Source organism: Acomys minous, assembly GCF_964271855.1.
Source record: "Acomys minous genome assembly, chromosome: 10".
In the NCBI taxonomy this organism is placed as follows: Eukaryota; Metazoa; Chordata; class Mammalia; order Rodentia; family Muridae; genus Acomys; species Acomys minous.
The window spans coordinates 57,472,418-57,489,787 of record NC_140491.1 but is presented as its reverse complement, the minus strand read 5'-3'; the positions used below and the strand labels follow the sequence as shown (position 1 = coordinate 57,489,787).

At 42.1% G+C, this 17,370-nt stretch overlaps 1 long non-coding RNA gene across 1 annotated transcript in view; it reads right to left on the bottom strand.

The window, feature by feature from the left end:
- LOC311608005 overlaps positions 1–17,370 on the bottom strand; it is a 42,933-nt gene that overhangs the window by 18,821 nt on the left and 6,742 nt on the right. Inside the window, exon 3 of the long non-coding RNA XR_014782819.1 lies at positions 3,668–3,788. This is a non-coding gene — a long non-coding RNA (uncharacterized lncRNA). The remainder of the gene's footprint in view (positions 1–3,667; positions 3,789–17,370) is intronic.

Below are 17,370 nucleotides of genomic sequence, written 5' to 3'. Positions count from 1 at the left end.
GCCAGAGAAATTGAGTCAGAGAATTGGACTAATTTCTTAACGAGGAACCCCAAGCTCCCCATTCCACTACAGCAGGAATACTCCACAGTTTGAAAGGAACAAACTACACAAAACCTGTGCACCCCTGAACATAGGAAGAGCACGGACCCTTTAGAGAGCAGACTATCTCAGCAGCGGCGGTGGCTGTTGCAGCATCAGCAGCTGAGGTTGGCAGATGGGAACATCTGATAGAGAACCCACTGGCAGAGATGCGTTCCTAAGATGCTAACTGGACTTAGCATGCGGTTTGGCCCCTGAGACCCTAACTGGACTCAGGGCACGGGTTGGGCACCGTGATGCTAACTGGACTCAGATCGGTTACCAGTATGCTGCCAGGAACCACAGACCAGTGGATCATCAGAGCTGCAGGACTGGGGAAATCTTGGGGAGACAAGGAGTGCAGCAGCTGTCAGACCCCCTCCACCTAACCCCAGCCAGTCCCTGGAGAGCCCCGGTGCCATGCAGGGGTCTAGAAGGTTGTGTAAACTTTGGTCAGACTCAGCTTACATTCGGAGAACCAGGATGATTCCAGGACCCACAGTAAAGGGGAGCTGCGGATCACTGGCTGGGGGAGACCCACACAATGGGTATGGCCTCCTGCTATCCAGACCAATGAAGCATCAGAGCGCCTGGCCTAGGGAAATCATGAGAAAATGGGTAAATATGTCTTTGGACTCCTTCACCTGACATCAGAAACTACCTCCCCAAAACACAGATGGCAAGATGACTAAAGGCCAGTGTAAAACCATAAATAAAAATACCAAAATAATATGGCATCTCCAGATCCCAGCTATCCCAAAGAAAATAACCCATAGAACTCAAATACAACTGAAATAAAAGAAAATGACTTCAAATCCTTAATAATGAGGATGACAATGGAGGAAACAAACAAAATTCGTAATCAAATGCAGGAAGACACAACCAAACAGATGGAAGACAGAAAAGAGGCCTATAGACAGGCAATGGAAAAAAATCAGGAAAATACAAACAACAAGATGAAAAAAATCAATAAAACTGTTCAAGCCCTGAAGGCCTATAAAGAGGCAATGGAAGACACTCAGGAATATACAAACAATCAGATGAAAGAAATCAATAAAACAGTTCAAGATCTGAAGACGAAAATGGATACAATAATAAAGACACAGACAGAAGAAAAACAGGAATGAGAGAGCTCAGAGAGGAAGGCGAGCAACACAGAGGCAAGCTTTTCTAACAGAATTCAAGAGGTGGAGGAATGAATCTCGGGTCTAGAAGATACAACCGTAGATCTAGAAGCAACCATTAAAGAAAACACTAAATCTGGAAAATTCCTGACACAAAACATCCAAGAAATCAAGGACAACATGAAAAGAAGAAACCTGAGGATAATAGGCATTGAGGAAAGAGAAGACAACAGACTCCAAGGCACAGAAAATATTTTCAGCAAAATCACAGAAGAAAATCTCCCCAATTTAAAGAAGAGGATGCTTATAAACATACAAGTGGCCTACAGAACACAAAATAGAATAGACCAGAAAAGAAAAAACTTCCATTCACATAATAATCAAAACACAAAATATACAGAAGAAAGAAGAAATATTAAAAGTGGCAAGAGAAAAATTCCAAGTAACATAATTGCAAACCTATCAGAATAACACCTGACTTCTCAGCAGATTCCATAAAAGCCAGAAGGGCCTGGACAGAGGTCCTGCAAACCCCAAGAGACCACAGATGCCAGGCCAGACTGCTATACCCAATGAAACTATCAATAACCATTGATGGAGAAAATAAAATATTCCATGACAAAAACTAATTCAAACAGTACCTATCCACAAATCCAGCTTTACAGAAGTTACTAGCAGGAAAATTCCACCCCAAAGGGACAAGCTACAACCAAAACTACACAGGAAATAGATAAGTACACCACTGGAAAACACTACCACACAAACACTCTACTGTTACCAACATAAAAAATAAGGAACTTAACAGTCACTGGTCATTAATATCTCTCAACATCAATCATCTCAATTCTCCAATAAAAAGACACAGACTAACTGAATAGATGTTTAAACAAGATCCAACATTCTTCTGCATTCAAGAACACATTTCAGCCACAAGGATAGACATTACCTCAGAGTAAAAGGCTAGAAAAAGTATTCCAAGAAAATGGTGGGAAGAAGCAAGCTGGTGTAGCCATTTTAATATTTAATAAAACAGACTCTCAACCAAGATTAAACTAGAGGGACGAGGAAAGAAAATTCATACTCATCAAAGGTAAAGTCAACCAAAATGGCATCACAATTCTGTACATCTATGCTCCCAACACAATGGCACCTGCATTTGTAAAAGAACTATTAACAAAAGTTAAACCACACATTGATCCCCACACATTAGTAGTGGGAGACTTCAACACCCTACTTTCACTGAAGGATAAGTCATTGAAACAGAAACTAAGCTGAGAAATAATAACATTAGCCAACATCATGAATCAAATGGATCTAACAGATATCTACAGAACTTTTCACACAAACACAAAGGATTATACCTTCTTCTCAGCACCCTATGGAACATTCTCCAAAATTGATCACATAGTAGGTCACAAAGCAAGCCTCAGCAAATACAAGAAGATTGAAATAATACCTTGTATCCTATCAGATCATCATGGTCTTAGGCTACACTTCAACAACAACAGAAATAACAAGAAGCCTACACACACATGGAAACTAAACAACTCTCTACTTAATGACATCTAGGTCAAGGAATCAATAAAGAAAGAAATTGAGGACTTCCTGAAATTCAATGAAAACAAAGGAACAATGTGCCCAAATTTGTGGGGCACATTGAAAGCAGTGCTAAGAGGAAAACTCAAAGCACTAAGTGCCTTTATAAAAAAAAAAAAAATTGGAAATATCCCACATAAGCAACTTAATGGCACAGCTGGAAGCCCTAGAAAAAAAGAGAAGCAGAAATACCTAAAGGGAGTAGACATCTGGAAATAATCAAACTCAGGGCTGAAATCAATAAATTTGAAATAAAGAGAACAATTCAAAGAATAAACAAAACCAGGAACTGGTTCTTTGAGAAAATCAACAAGAGAGACAAACCATTAGCCAAACTAACTAAAAGGCAGAGAGACACTATCCAAATCAACAAACAGAAATGAAAAGGGAGATATAACAACAGACACTGAAGAAATTCAAAGAATCATAAGATCCTACTTCAAAGTCATATATGCCACAAAATGTGAAAATCTAAGGGAAATGGACAATTATCTTGGTCAATTCCACTTGTCAAAATTGAGTCAAGAGCAGACAAACAAGCTAAATAGTCCCAATTCCTTTACAGAAATAGAAGCAATCATTGATAGTCTCCCCCCCAAAAAAAAAAAAAAAAAAAAAAAAAAAAAAAAAAAAAGCCCAGGGCCAAATGGTTTCAGTGCAGAATTCTATCAGACCTTCAAAGAAGAGCTAATACTGATATTCTTCAAGCTACTCCAAAAGACAGAAATGGATGGAACATTACCAAATTCATCCTATGAGGCCACAGTCACTTTGATACGTAAGCCTCACAAAGCCCCAACAAAAAAAGAAAATTTAAGACCAATTTCTTTTATGAACATTGATGTAAAAATACCCAATAAAATACTCACAAACTGAATACAAGAACACATGAAAGAAATCCTTCACCATGACCAGGTAGACTTCATTCCAGGTATGCACGGGTGGTTTAATATACAGAAATCCATCAATGTAATCCACCATGTAAACAAACTGAAAGTAAAAAAACCACATGATTATTTTCTTAGATGCAGAGAAAGCATTTTATAAAATCCAACACCCATTCATGTTTAAAATTTTGGAGAGATCAAGGATACAAGGCACAGGCCTAAACATAATAAAGGCTATATATACAGCAAGCCAATGGCCAAAATCAAATTAAATGGAGAGATACACAAGGAAATTCCTCTAAAATCAGGGAACAGGCAAGCTGCCCACTTTCTCCATATCTCTTCAAAATAGTACTTGAAGATCTAGCCAGAGCAATAAGTCAACAAAAGGAGATCAAGGGGATCCAAATGGGAAAGGAGGAAGTCAAATTATTCCTCTTTTCAAATGATCTGATAGTGTACATAAGTGACCCACAAAATTCCATCAGAGAACTCCTACAGCTGATAAACTCATTCAGCAAATGGCTGGATACAAAATTAACTTTAAAAAGTCAATAGCCTTCCTATACACAAATGACAATCATGCAGAGGAAGAAATTAGGAAATCTACACCCTTCACAATAGCCACAAGCAATATAAAATATCTAGGAGGGACTCTAACCAAGCAGGTAAAGGACTTGTTTGAAAAAAAACTTCAAATCTCTGAAGAAAGAGATTGAAGATGACATCAGAAGATAGAAAGATCTCCCTTATTCGTGGATCAGGAGAATTAACATAGTAAAAATGGCCAGCTTATCAAAAATTATTTACAGATTCAATGCATCCCTATCAAAATACCTACACAATTTTTAAAGACATTAAAACTTCAATTATCAACTTCATATGGAAAAACAAAAACCCCGGAATAGCTAAAACAATCCTGTACAATAAAGGATCCTCCAGAGGGATCGCCATACCTAATCTCAAGCTGTACTATAGAGAAACCGTAGTTAAAACAACATTATATGGGCACAGTAACAGGCTGGTTGATCAATGGAATTGAATTGAACACCCAGAAATGAATCCATACACAGATAGACACTTGATTTTTGACAAAAAAGCCAAGTCTATTCAATGGAAAAAAGATAGCATCTTTAACAAATGGTGCTGGTCTATCTGGATGACTACATATAGGAAAATACAGTTAGATCCATATTTATCACCATGTACAAAACTCAAGTCCAAGTGATTTAAGGACCCCAACATAAAACCAGAGACACTAAATTGGTTAGAAGAAAAAGTGGGGAAGAACCTTGAACTCATTGGCACAGGAGACAACTTCCTGAACAGAACTCCAATAGCCCAGGCCTTAATGTCAACAATCAATAAATGGGACCTCATGAGGCTGAGAAGCTTCTATAAAGCAAAAGACACTGCAAACAGAACAAAGCAACAACCCACAGCCTGGGAAAAGATCTTCACCAACCCTACAGTTGACAAAGGGCCAATATCAAAAATATATAAAGAACTCAAGAAACTAAACACCACCAAACCCAATAACCCAATTAAAAATGGGGCTCAGAATTAAACGGAAAATTCTCAGCAGAGGAATATAGAATGGCTGAGAAACACTTAAAGAAATACTCAACATATTTAGTAATCAGAGAAACACAAATCAAAATGACTCTGAGATTCCATCTTACTCCCATCAGAATGGTTAAGATCAAAAACTCAAGTGACATCACAGGCTGGTGAGGATGTGGAGAAAGAGAAACACTCCTTCATTGCCGGTGGGAATGCAAACTTGTACAACCACTTTGGAAATCTATCTGTCACTTTCTCAGAAAACTGGGATTAGGGCTTCCTCAAGGCCATTCCTTGGGATATATCCAGAAGATGCTCCACCACACAGCAAGGACATACACTCAGCCATGTTCATAGCAGCCTTATTCATAATAGCCAGGACCTGGAAACAGCCTAAATGTCCCTCAGTAGAAGAATAGATGAAGAAACTGTGGTACATTTACACTATGGAATACTACTCAGCTGTTAAAAACAAGGAAATCCTGAAATCTGTGAGCAAATGGATTGAGCTAGAAATGATCATACTGGGTGAGTTAACCCAGAAGCAGAAAGACTCACATGGTATATACTCACTTATAATTGGACACTAGCCCAAAGCGCATGTCCCATGAAAAACCTTACTTACCAGGAAATTGGGATAGATGTGAGGTCATCCTATTGGGACTCTAGGTGAGAGGAGTATGGGAGAATGGGGAAATAGAAGGATCCAGAGGGTCCTAGAAACCTACAAGAAGAACATTATGATGGGCGGATCTGGGCCCAGGGGTTCTGCTCAAACTATGGCTCCAACCAAGGACAATACTTGCAGGAAACATCAAACCCCCACCCAGATCTAACCAATGGACAGGACATTCTCCACAGTTGAGTGGAAAGCAGAGAATGACTCTTACACGAACTCTGGTGCCCCATATTGGACCACTTCCCCTTGATGGGAGGCCCAGTGGCACTTAGAGGAAGGATAACAGACTACCAAGATGAGACTTGATAGCCTATGATCACATAGCGGGGGAAGAGGCCCCCCTCAGTCACAGACATAAGAGAGGGGAATAGGATGAAAGCAGGAGGGAGGGAGGAACAGGAGGATACAAGGGATGGGGTAACAAATGAAATGTAATCTGAAAAAAATGAATTAAATTTTTTAAAAAGGAATAGAAAAAAGAAGTGAATCTGCAGAGCACAATAGAATTTCCATCACCACAACTCTGCAGATAGCTGAAGGACTGTTTTAGGGGTGCAGGTAGTTTGGCTTTTCCATACTATTTGGAAAATAATAATAATGCAGTTGCCTAAATCAAACATAGAGCCTTTTTACATTTGCATACTCACTATGTGAAATTTTAAAGTCTATATAAAATAGAACATTGATAAACTGTTTGCAAATCTTAGGGTCCTCACTGGATTTTTAAGTGCTCTGAGGGCAGGGACTATGTCTTCTTTATCTCAGTACTACGTAGTATCTTGTATATGTGCATTTCATACATGTAATATTTTAATAACGTATATTTAATGAAGACTAGTATAGTTAACTAACATTTTTGACATTTCCTAAAACTTAGAATTGTAAAAAATAGAAAGAAAGAAACACAAAACACTAATTGTTGTATTCATAGTCTCAGATCCCTGATGCATGCTAACTCATATCTCATTCATCAGCAGTGTCTTAATATCATTTAGGAAGCTGTTTGGCATGTCAGTGTCAAGCATATGTTGTATACATATGTGCAAAAAGCCTACTCTATATCCATTTCTGAAATATTATTTGCTGTTTGAGAGGATGTAGTGTGTTGCAGAGGAATGCTAGCTGTGCTAAAACAGCCATCCTCATTTCATCTTCAAAGAGAAAAATTGAGACTCCTTCATCTGAAACAACACACGGACGACATGCTATCCACATAATTACTTATAACCATGTGTACCAAATTTATGGGTTTATGTGTCCACATTTCATTCTCAAGTGTATTCCAAATTATAAAGGAAGGTTTTTGGAATATTTTTGTTTTGTTTTTCATTTTTATTTTTATAAAAAACAAATCCACATTCCCCCAAAAGAAAGCCTACAACTTTTCTCAAAAAAAAAAAAAAAAAAAAGGCCAGTCATTATTTTCAACTGGCTATTCCAAATAATTGCCCTTTCTTGTAGCTACCCAGTACTGCCATTGTGGGGACCAGGCAACATAGAAGAAAAGATTAGTTTTCAGTTCTTCGGGGCTTTCCTGGTGTCTGCTTCCAGACACTCTAGAGTCTAGAGGAATGTGTGCTCATTTTGTGGTGGAGGACAGTGTCATGGAAGAGAGTCACCAGGAGCGCTACAGGGGTATTAAAATGTTGACAGTAGCAAAGAACGAGATTAATAATAAACTTTAGGATCTATGCTAACTAGTACACAGAGTTGATACTGCCTTAAATGGAAAACCAAGGTCCCCAATGCCCAAGAGAAAGGAGAGTCATTTGTTCTTCACCCTGGTCTAGTGCTATCAGTTGGTAGATATATATATATATTGGCTCTCTGTCAAGGCAATGTACGAGTAGCAGGTGCTTAAGTACTGGCACATAGGCAGAGGCTGAGAGAGTTATTTTTAATTGGTTACTCATTGCCGTCGCTTTCAGACTAAAATGATAGCATGGACTCTCAGTTTCTGCACCAGATGAAAGGAAAAAGTAGCAATCCATTATTGTTCCATTTAAACCATTCTTAATTGATTATCCTCCTTATTGTCCATTTACTCCACCCCTCCTAAACCATAACTTCAGAAGTAAAAGTGTTTATGTATTTTTGCTGAGTTCAAGGGTTTAATGTGCTGAGCAACATATCATTCAAGGAGCTGACCTGCAGTTTTCTGATTGATAGCGGGCATGTTAATGTACTGCTAGCCCTCTTATACCCAACCAAAAGGAAGCTCCTAACTAAAATCATTATATTCTGCCTGGAAAATATTCAGACAAGGAGGAAAGTGTAGAAATTGAGAACTGGTGTCAAGTTGATTATAATGCTTGGAAAATGAACTCAGTGGAAGGATTCTGTAGCTTTGCCCTCTGGTTAGTCTGTCAAAGGTAGAGGTCCAGTGGGGTACCCCTCAGAAGTCTGCTTCTGAAACATGGGTGTCCTAGTCATTAACCTACATCTTCTCATTATTATAGCCACACTCGCTACTGTGCAATTTGACCTTTTATGGAATGAAGCTATTTCTCTGCAGTTGTGTTTCCACTCTTGCCCTGGTGCTCTCATAGAGCTGTGATATCCGCAGAGTGTCCCTTCACCTTGAGCCTGCTAGCTCTGGAACCTGCCAATGGGAGGCAAAGCTCCTATTGGGTTAGAAATCATGTGAGAAAGGAACTCTGGGTACTGCCCTGTTGACTGTCATCCCACCAAGCAGATCTGTGACTTTCATCCTTAACAGGGACCCAGTGCTTGAGCTCCATCCAGAGCCCCCAGATTCATGACTTCTAGCTTACTGAAGGGGCATGATACAACAACAGAAGTACAGGATAAAAAGTCAAGGAGCGGGAATTAGGGAACAAAAAGTCTTCCCACTTGTTAGAAGGTGATCATCTGCTGAAGTTCTCAAACACTGTTCTGTGGTGAAGGAGGCCCCTTTGCCATACGGTAGCAGCTGCTTTGATCAAGTGAGCACTGGGGCACTGGGCATCTTTTTCTGGCAGGTCATTCCTAAGTCCAAAGGCCCATGTTGTCCCATGTGTATGCTGCAACAGCCCCCCCAGGCTCCACAGTCACAGGACCGAATCTTCAAAGCGATGCCTCACACAATTTCCCCTGGTTTCTCCCCTCCAGATCTATACATCCGGCTGACAAAATCATTGTCAACCTGACCAGCAGTGTTTTCAGCCGCCTCACACCAGCACACAGGGCGTGTGTAAGAGGAATTCTGAGTCTTGAACAGCCCGGGAGCATTTCCTCATTTACCAACTTGGCTGGCTTTAGAGGAGAAGTGTTCCTTTTCCACCAGAATCATTTAAACATTCTCTGCATAACTGTCCACACTCCTAATAACATTCTTAGCTCTCTATTGAAGTTAAGGGGGGGTGTCTATGGCAGGGGTGACAAAACACACCAGCTGCTCTTACATGGCTTGCACCTCTATCTTTGCAAGGGTGACCCAGTGCGTGGTAGAGAGAGCATGGATGTGCCCAGGCACTGGCAACTCTGCTCACATCCTTTGGACACTCTGAAACTAGGTAAAGCAGCAGCTGTGCAGCAAGGACCTTGATTTGCTAAGATCCAATTAGCAGGTCTCTCTCAACTTGGCATGTATACACTCAGAAACTGCTTTGGAGACAGGATGTGTGGTGATCATTACAGCAAGCCAGTTTTCACCTCTGCCATCATCTCTGTCTGCCAGGATTTTGTTTAAAAAAAAAAACATTTTCACAGCTAAACAATTTGAGAAAGAGGATAAAAGACCAAGGAGCCTTCTTTTGTTGTGTACACTTACAGGCTGTCTCCTCTACTGATTTGGGGAAGATTCCTTGAAAAACCAAGAAGATACTTACTGAGGCCAGGCACTGCACTAAGCTCTTTGGAGAGTAAAGCACAGACCAGCTATGAAGAGCAGAACTTGTGCGGAAGGCACAAGAAAAGCCCCATGGACCACTGAACACAGCAGACCATGTCAGAGTAGGAGCAAGAAAGGCTCTTGTCCTAGAGGAGATGGTGGCAGGAACAGAGTGCTCAGAAGCCTGTGCCAGGAGAAGAGAAGGCTGGGTGCAGGGCATGCTGGGAAAGCACCAGGTGTTTCAAGGGAAGATGCAGCTGCTTCTTGGACTAAGGCATTGCAGGTGGCATTTGAGGCAGTGGCTTTGCTCTTTGTTAGGACGTAGGAAGGGGGAAGAGATGCTAGCAGAGAGAAGAGACCCAGCATTCACCAAGGGGATCAGAAGAAGAGCAACAAGGGAGGACTCCATTCTATCACTGCTATGGATTTGGTGGCTCTCTGCTGAATCAAAGGAAAAGTGCTAGAGGACATGAGACTCTGTTTGGGTGGGTGAGAACATCTTGGTCTAGAGAATAAGACATCTCAGTTTTCACTGGGCATCATCAGGTCCTGACCCCCTGTGCTGCTTTCTAGCCGATGCTACTGGTCCCTTCTCTATTACCACAGGGCGCAGCTGGTACATAAAGCACCTGGAGAGCACTTTGAGAATGTTCATTTTTAATGTCAGAATGACACAGTCTTGATTCGTACTTATCTTTCTGAAAGCTCTTTGCTCAGCTGGCCTAAAGTATATGAAATATGAGCCCCTAGCAATCATTTTTTACTTCCAGATCTGAATAAAACAAACTCTAAGGGGGTCTTTAGTACCATCTAAATCCTACCTACTGGAAGATAGCTCATCTTAGCGATAGAGAGAGGAGCTGGAAAGAGAACGGGTGTGTTCTAATTTTCTGCAGCTTGCTTATCATAGAACTTGGAACAAATATGTTTTACTGCTCTGTGCCTCAGTTTCCTTTTCTATGAAATGGGCTAAGATGCTTGGTATTTTGTAGAGTTCTGGTGATTAAGAGGACTCAGGCATGTGTAAACACTGAGAAGAAGTGCAGTGGGTACCACATGTCTACATCAACTGACTTGTTTTTCTGAAGAGAAGGCTAAGGCCTGGAGGGGTGAGCTGACTTGCTACAGACATTATTCACTTGGCAGCAGGGCCAGACAGGAGTATGTCTGCTGGTCCTCTCTGGTAGGTATCTTCCTACTCTGCCTTCTGTTGATTTGATGAGCATGCTTTACTGTTGCTGAAAACTCTCATACGAGAGACGAGATGCGTACATTTTTCAAGCATCTTTGAGGTAGGAGAAGTCGCATTAATGCAGGAAGACGGAAGAGCCTCTGGACGACATGTGTCAGACATGTTCTTGCATGCAGATTACAAGTTGCAAAGATCCCTGGGAGTGTTTCCCTCTGCACCAGTTCCGTTTTCTGTGCTTGCTTTTTATCACCTGCCTGAGGCACTTACATCTATCTCAACTGCAAGTTTGGGTTTCTGGCACGCTGTGAAAATCACACAGGGTTCTTCAGGCCTCCAGGAAAAAGTAAATCGTAGACAATTGCCTTGAGAATAGACTTTACACTTCTTCATTCTTGTGTTCCTTGCTCCTAGCACAACAACCCAAAGGAACTCAGTAATGGTCGCTGATTGACAGAGACCAAAAAAGAAGAGTCCCCCTTGTAACAATGAAGAAAATTCTGCTGATGCAGCCTTGTTGGTGCACTAGTGCTTATCTGCCAAATGCTTAGTCAGCTGGAGCGAGGGATGCTGGGAGGTAATGGAGTCAGGACCCATGAAACAACCCGTATCCAGGATCCTGGAACACACACGGAACTCTGCCTCAGACAAGATGTGAGAATTCCACACACTCTGCTAGGAGCCTCCAGTGAGGGCTTTCCCCTTCTAACCAGGCAGAGTCTAAAGAGAGCAAGTAGACAGGGGATTTAAGACCTGAAGGAAGCTGTGCTCACCCACACCAAGGCATGGAAGGAAGGCGCTTGAGGATGCAGTGATGCCAGCTCCAGGAGAATGGGGCTAGCAGCCACATTAGTGGATACTTGACTTCTCATGATAACATCTTGCCCTTTAGTGGTAAAACTGTAACATAAGAACATTATGCTCTCTGCCCCTCCTTCTCTGTGCATGCCTATACATGCCTGTTTATGTATTCACACATGAGTGCATGGGAAGCTAACTCCCCATTTGTGTTTCCACATCTTACTTATTAAATGCTTTTTTTGGAGTGATGTAAGTGCTCATAAATAATAGTTTGAAAAAACCCCAACACTCAAATCTCTGAAACCAAAACCTCTTTACAAGGTTGTCTTTTTTAACTTAAGTTCTACTATTAAAAATTTACCAATCTGTGAACTCCTAAAACCCAGGAACCACCTGTGGAAGTGGCTTTTTGGACCTCTCTGAGTTAAGAAGTGGAGCCACAGCATTTGTCACTCTGCTCGGAGGCTCAAAGCTGTAAGAGAGTCTTCAAGAAACTTATGAGTCTGGAGTTTAAAGTGCAAGGTAGGACTTTGCTTCTAGCTGCAGCCTGGGGAGGAAGGGGGTGAGAATATTGTCTTGGGAAGTCGGGATTGCAGTGTTTTGCATGAGGTCAGGGCCGCTGTCTGTGCAGGGGCAGAGCTGTATGCACAGAAGCAGGAGGCATGGGGACAGGGGCAAGCTGAGGCTTTCAAAGCCTGCTCATCTGACTGAGAAGACTCCAGCTTTCTAATATAAGCCATACATTTCCATTGCCGAGTATGAAATGTGGAGTCACATGCTACCTCCTCCTAGCCCAGCCCAGTCTGTGCACTTGCCTGAGTGGAAAGCCCCATTTTAATATTTCCATGCTATGCTCATAAGAAACCTTACACTACTAACACATAACGATACCTTCATGAGATAAGGCAAATAATTATGGGTAATTCACGTTGCTTTCCCCAGAGAAATTCCAAACCACTGCTTGTCTGCCTTTCACCTGGGCATGGATGGGGGAGGGAGGAACACTTGGTATCTCCCTGACAACATATCCCAAATGTCCCTGGCAGAATTCTAGCTCGGAAGAAATGTGGCATATCTAGATCATAGCCAGAAACTAAATAACTGAAAAAACAAATAACATTGTCTTCAGGCATAGTGCTAGGGAAATATATATCTTTATCTGAGCCTCATAGCTACCCTACATTGCACTGTGAATTCCTACTTAGAAATGAAAACATTGAGGCTCAACAAGAGATTAGTTTTCCCAAAAGCAGCTAACAAGAAACCTGTTGGGCTGGAGTTATAACCTGTGCTAACTGTCTATGATGTGAGTTCCACACAGCTACCATTTATCCAAGTTGTACTGTGCTGCAGGCACCATGATAAACTCTTCAGGTGTGTTGTGTCATTTGGACTGTCTAACAGCCCTAAGGTGTGTGTGTGTGTGTGTGTGTGTGTGTGTGTGTGTGTGTGTGTGTGTGTATGTGTGTGTGAACATCTGAATCTAGTCTGTCTGTCTGTCTGTCTGTCTGTCTGTCTGTCTGTCTATCTGTCTGTCCCTGAGGCCCATGCCCTTCACCATTGCACCAAGAGCATGGTCTCCTAATAGCACAAGATTCCCTTGAGAGAAATGAGTCTCCTTATGTGTTTTTAGCAATCTGTTAGTTTATTTACAGTCAGGGAAGACAAGGTCAGGCAATGATTGGCAGAGAAATGTGGTATGGAAACTGCTTCTTTGGATATAGAGGATGGGTGAGGTGCAAGACAAGTCCCCTGCTCCAGTAGCAGAGCAGCAGAGGGGGCCTGTGGTTGAGTAAACATAGGAAGGGTTCTGAGACTAAAATCCACATGTTTCACATGAACCAAAGTTTTATGTCAAAACAAGGCAAAACACCAGACGGGAGACAGAGTAGTACCTAGAAAACACTAATGTTTCTGAAAAAGTAAGAATTATTTAGCAAAAAAAAAAGAGAGCTGGCCCATTTTAGAGGTATGAATCAATTTATAGCTTTGAAATTCTCTGTGCTGTGTTCTTTACAGCCGAGGCACAATGCCAACACCTTGTGGGCTGTTAGAAACAGCTTCTGGGGGCTTCTCAATCAATACACCTGAGCTGCGGTTGGGAGATGTGTATTTGGCACATTTGTTAAAATCTCCATGTGGTGGCCACTGGTTTTCTTCCCAAATCCATCTCAGTCTAGCCCTGGTAGTGCTCCATGCCTGAGGATATCACCTCACCCTGAGAAACTGGCACTGAGCACTCACCACGCACTTGGCACTGGAAACTGGTGCCCTAACCAGGTCACACTCCTATCAGTTTCTGAAACTACTTGATCACTCCCGGAGAAATTCAACCACGGGTTCCATAGGACACAGCCTTATGTGTATACATGGCAATCTGAGGGCTTCCAAGCCACAGCTACTTCTGCCACAAAAAGAGGAATCAGATTGAGAAAACCTCTCTACATTGAACCCTCTGTAATACCTTTTCTACATAATGGAAAAGAGGAAGTTCAACTATAGACAAAGATCTAGTGACACTGGCATGTAAGAGCAAACGGAGGAACTCCCAGAACTAGCAAGAAACAGTTAAGGGCAAGCATTTGTATTTCTTGCCTAGAGTGAAATGCTTATGTCTTCTTTGAAAGGAATAAAATATGAAAATGTGTGCTGTATTGTGCAGGCTGAGACTTTGACCTAAGATGCCTTTGGATTTTTGCACAATCTGCTGCTGGCTTAGAGAGCCCTCAAATGGCAATCTCAGAGCATCTGAGAAGGTGATGTTCCTCAAGTTCTCCCTCACCTGCTGTCCTTGGGGATGTGCAGCTTTGGGGTAAACACATTAGCCAGGCATCTTCATTTACTGGTTAACAGCAGATCTGACCTATTATCTTCAAAACCTCAATATGGGGTACAGGCCTGCAGAACAGGGTGGAGTGAGGATGGAGTGGAGATTGGAGATCTGTAGGAAAGTGAGAAAGTCTGCAGAGAAGAAAAGATACCTTTCCTGAAGTTTACCTTCCTTGAGCCCATCTTACTTCCTGAAGTCCCAAATAACTACGTCCTATCAATGGCAGAGAGGACAGCAGAGCCTTCATCAAATGCCCTGAGCAAAGGACACACTGATCCTTGTGTCTTTGGTCTATAGCTGAGCAAAGAGCTTTTCTTTTCCAAATCAGTCACTGGTGACAACTAGTCTTGAGTGGTGCAAGGCCTTTCTCTTCTCTTCCCTCCCTCACTGGGTAATTTGTAACCAGGTAACATACTAGACTGTGACATTTGCTGCCTTAGATCTTATCACTCTTTCTAAAAACCATACCCAACACCTACATTCCTCACTGCACTCTCGGGGCCTTGAAGACTTGAGACTTGCTTCTGAGATGGTATCTTTGCATACGGCCATGATCAACTTGTTATTTCCTTAGCTGTGCACCATTGACAGCAGCAGTTAGAATTTGGGAGCCTGGGGTATGATGAGGACAAAATGTTTTGCTTTCAAGAATGATAATTACAAAGACTTTGCAGAAATGTTGAAAGGACAAGAGAAAATAAAGGGAGAAAGGAAAGATTTCCAAGATTACTACCAAGGGCAACTATGCAAGAAGTCCTAATAAAAAACATTTTTTTTGTAAGAAGTCAATGAAGTTGCAGATGAGAATAATTTAAAGCACTATTGCTTAATGGTTTCTATTTTATGGGAGCCAGGTATTTAGGTGAATTTCCAGAGGACTGATATAGAATTATACACATGACATTATATGTATTTGGCGTAAGGTATTCATTGCATTGGTTCAGATGCAGCACAGCACAGAAAAAAACACGGAGAAAGTCCCGAGTGAACTAAACCATACACCACTCTTCTAAAGGCCGAACATCTGCAAGAGAGAATTGCTATTCACTGGGAACAGCACCATCCAGGAGAGGGGAAAGTCACACACAGGGAATGTGAAGTCTGAGTTGGCAGGCAGACTACCTGAGACAGGAGGCAAGGATGAGCAGGCCAAGATGGAGGCAGAGGCTGATGGAGCACTCTAGTCTGGCAGCTTTGGAAAGTGCATCTCAGGGATGCCTGGCAGGTTTCTGAGCAGAGACATAACTTCAAATGAAGATACGGCGAGAGCTAGGACAAGCCTGCTTGCTGGAGGAAGAGGCTTGGAGGGGAATCAAGCATTTGGTGACTTTCAATTCACACTCAGGTGAACCTGAGAAAGCAGGCAGAAGCAATTTCCCCCTCCCCCTCCAGAGGGAGGGAGGGAGGGTGTGCTTTCAGATCTCTGGGTGCTTTTTACACGGCTCCTTTTCACTAAGACTTTGGATCAAGAGCCATTTTTGGGTGGCCCTGGGCCTTTCTTCTAGAGGGAGCACCAGCCTCCCTCTGGGGATCTCCTTTGAGATAAGCCAGGAGCAGACTGACCACGGCTAGGAACCTGGAAATGTTCTTCTAATTGCCTGAGAACTGACAGACACGTTCCACGCAGCATCTGCCTCTGCTTTTGGCATCTATGGAAACTGTTTATCTGAAATTTCAGATTAAAAAGATGCAGCTCTCATTTGAAAGTGGCTCATCAAGTAAGAGGGGCAAAAGGTTTTGAGATTTGAGTTTGAGAAGACACCCCTCTCCCAATTATTTTAAAGACTTGTTTTCTTTAAGAATTGAGAAGAGACTAGAGAAAACTCACTTCATCTGATTTATTCTTAGTCTACTCTGGGCAGCGAAAGATCTGTTTTTAAAGGGGAAGAGCAGAGCTCCAGATGGAGGAGGAAAGCTCACCTTTCCCAGCCTTAGCATGCCCTCAGGAAAATGACTACAGCCTGGGAGATCATGAACATCCAATTAATGGAAGGATGGGGGATGGAGAGTGGAGGTTCCCATTGTAACTTTCTGCCATGATTTTTTTTTCTATTCTTCATTCAAAAGCTAGAAAGCCTTCTATGTATTGGGTTTTCCAAATTGATTACCAGGACATTTTATGCTAATGTCTATTAGCTTCACAGACACGTTGGACTTTCTACCCTGAGTTTTAGGCTTGGGGGGAAGCATCCTGATCGCTGTGTCATACGTATGCTTCTAATGAAAGCAGAGCCGATTGAACAAGAGAAGCTGAGGGTCATCCATACAGTTGTCCCAATAGCAATCTGTGTACCTTTAACCCCGAGGAGAAAAAGTAATTACCCTTTGGCTTCTGGTGACCTCAACTAACCTTTGTTGAAGGGCCAGAGAAAATAAAAGCTGACCATCAGCCTGCCCTGGCTGCCCTAGCTTAACCTGCTGTGGGAATGAGCCAAACCCAACAATAGGAGGAGAGGGTGTTGCCATGGAAATAGCCCTGGATGAAGGAGTAAAATTCAGAAATTTATCACAATTAATTGTTTTATTAGGGGCCTCCCATCTTTGGGATCATTCCCTGGGGGTATGAAGGGAGGATATGTTCTCATTTAGATCTTAAAGGGAAAAAAAATCTGTTTGAATAAATGAGACAGCCCATACAGTAAAACCATTTGAGGTTGTGGCCGGAATTGGACAGCTTTGTGAGAGACGAAAGGATCTATATCTTCCCATAATCTATAAAGATGCAAATGCAAAGAGCCAGGACAGAGGCCAACGAAGCTCAGTCCACCAGGAGCACCAGCTGAGGTGTGGC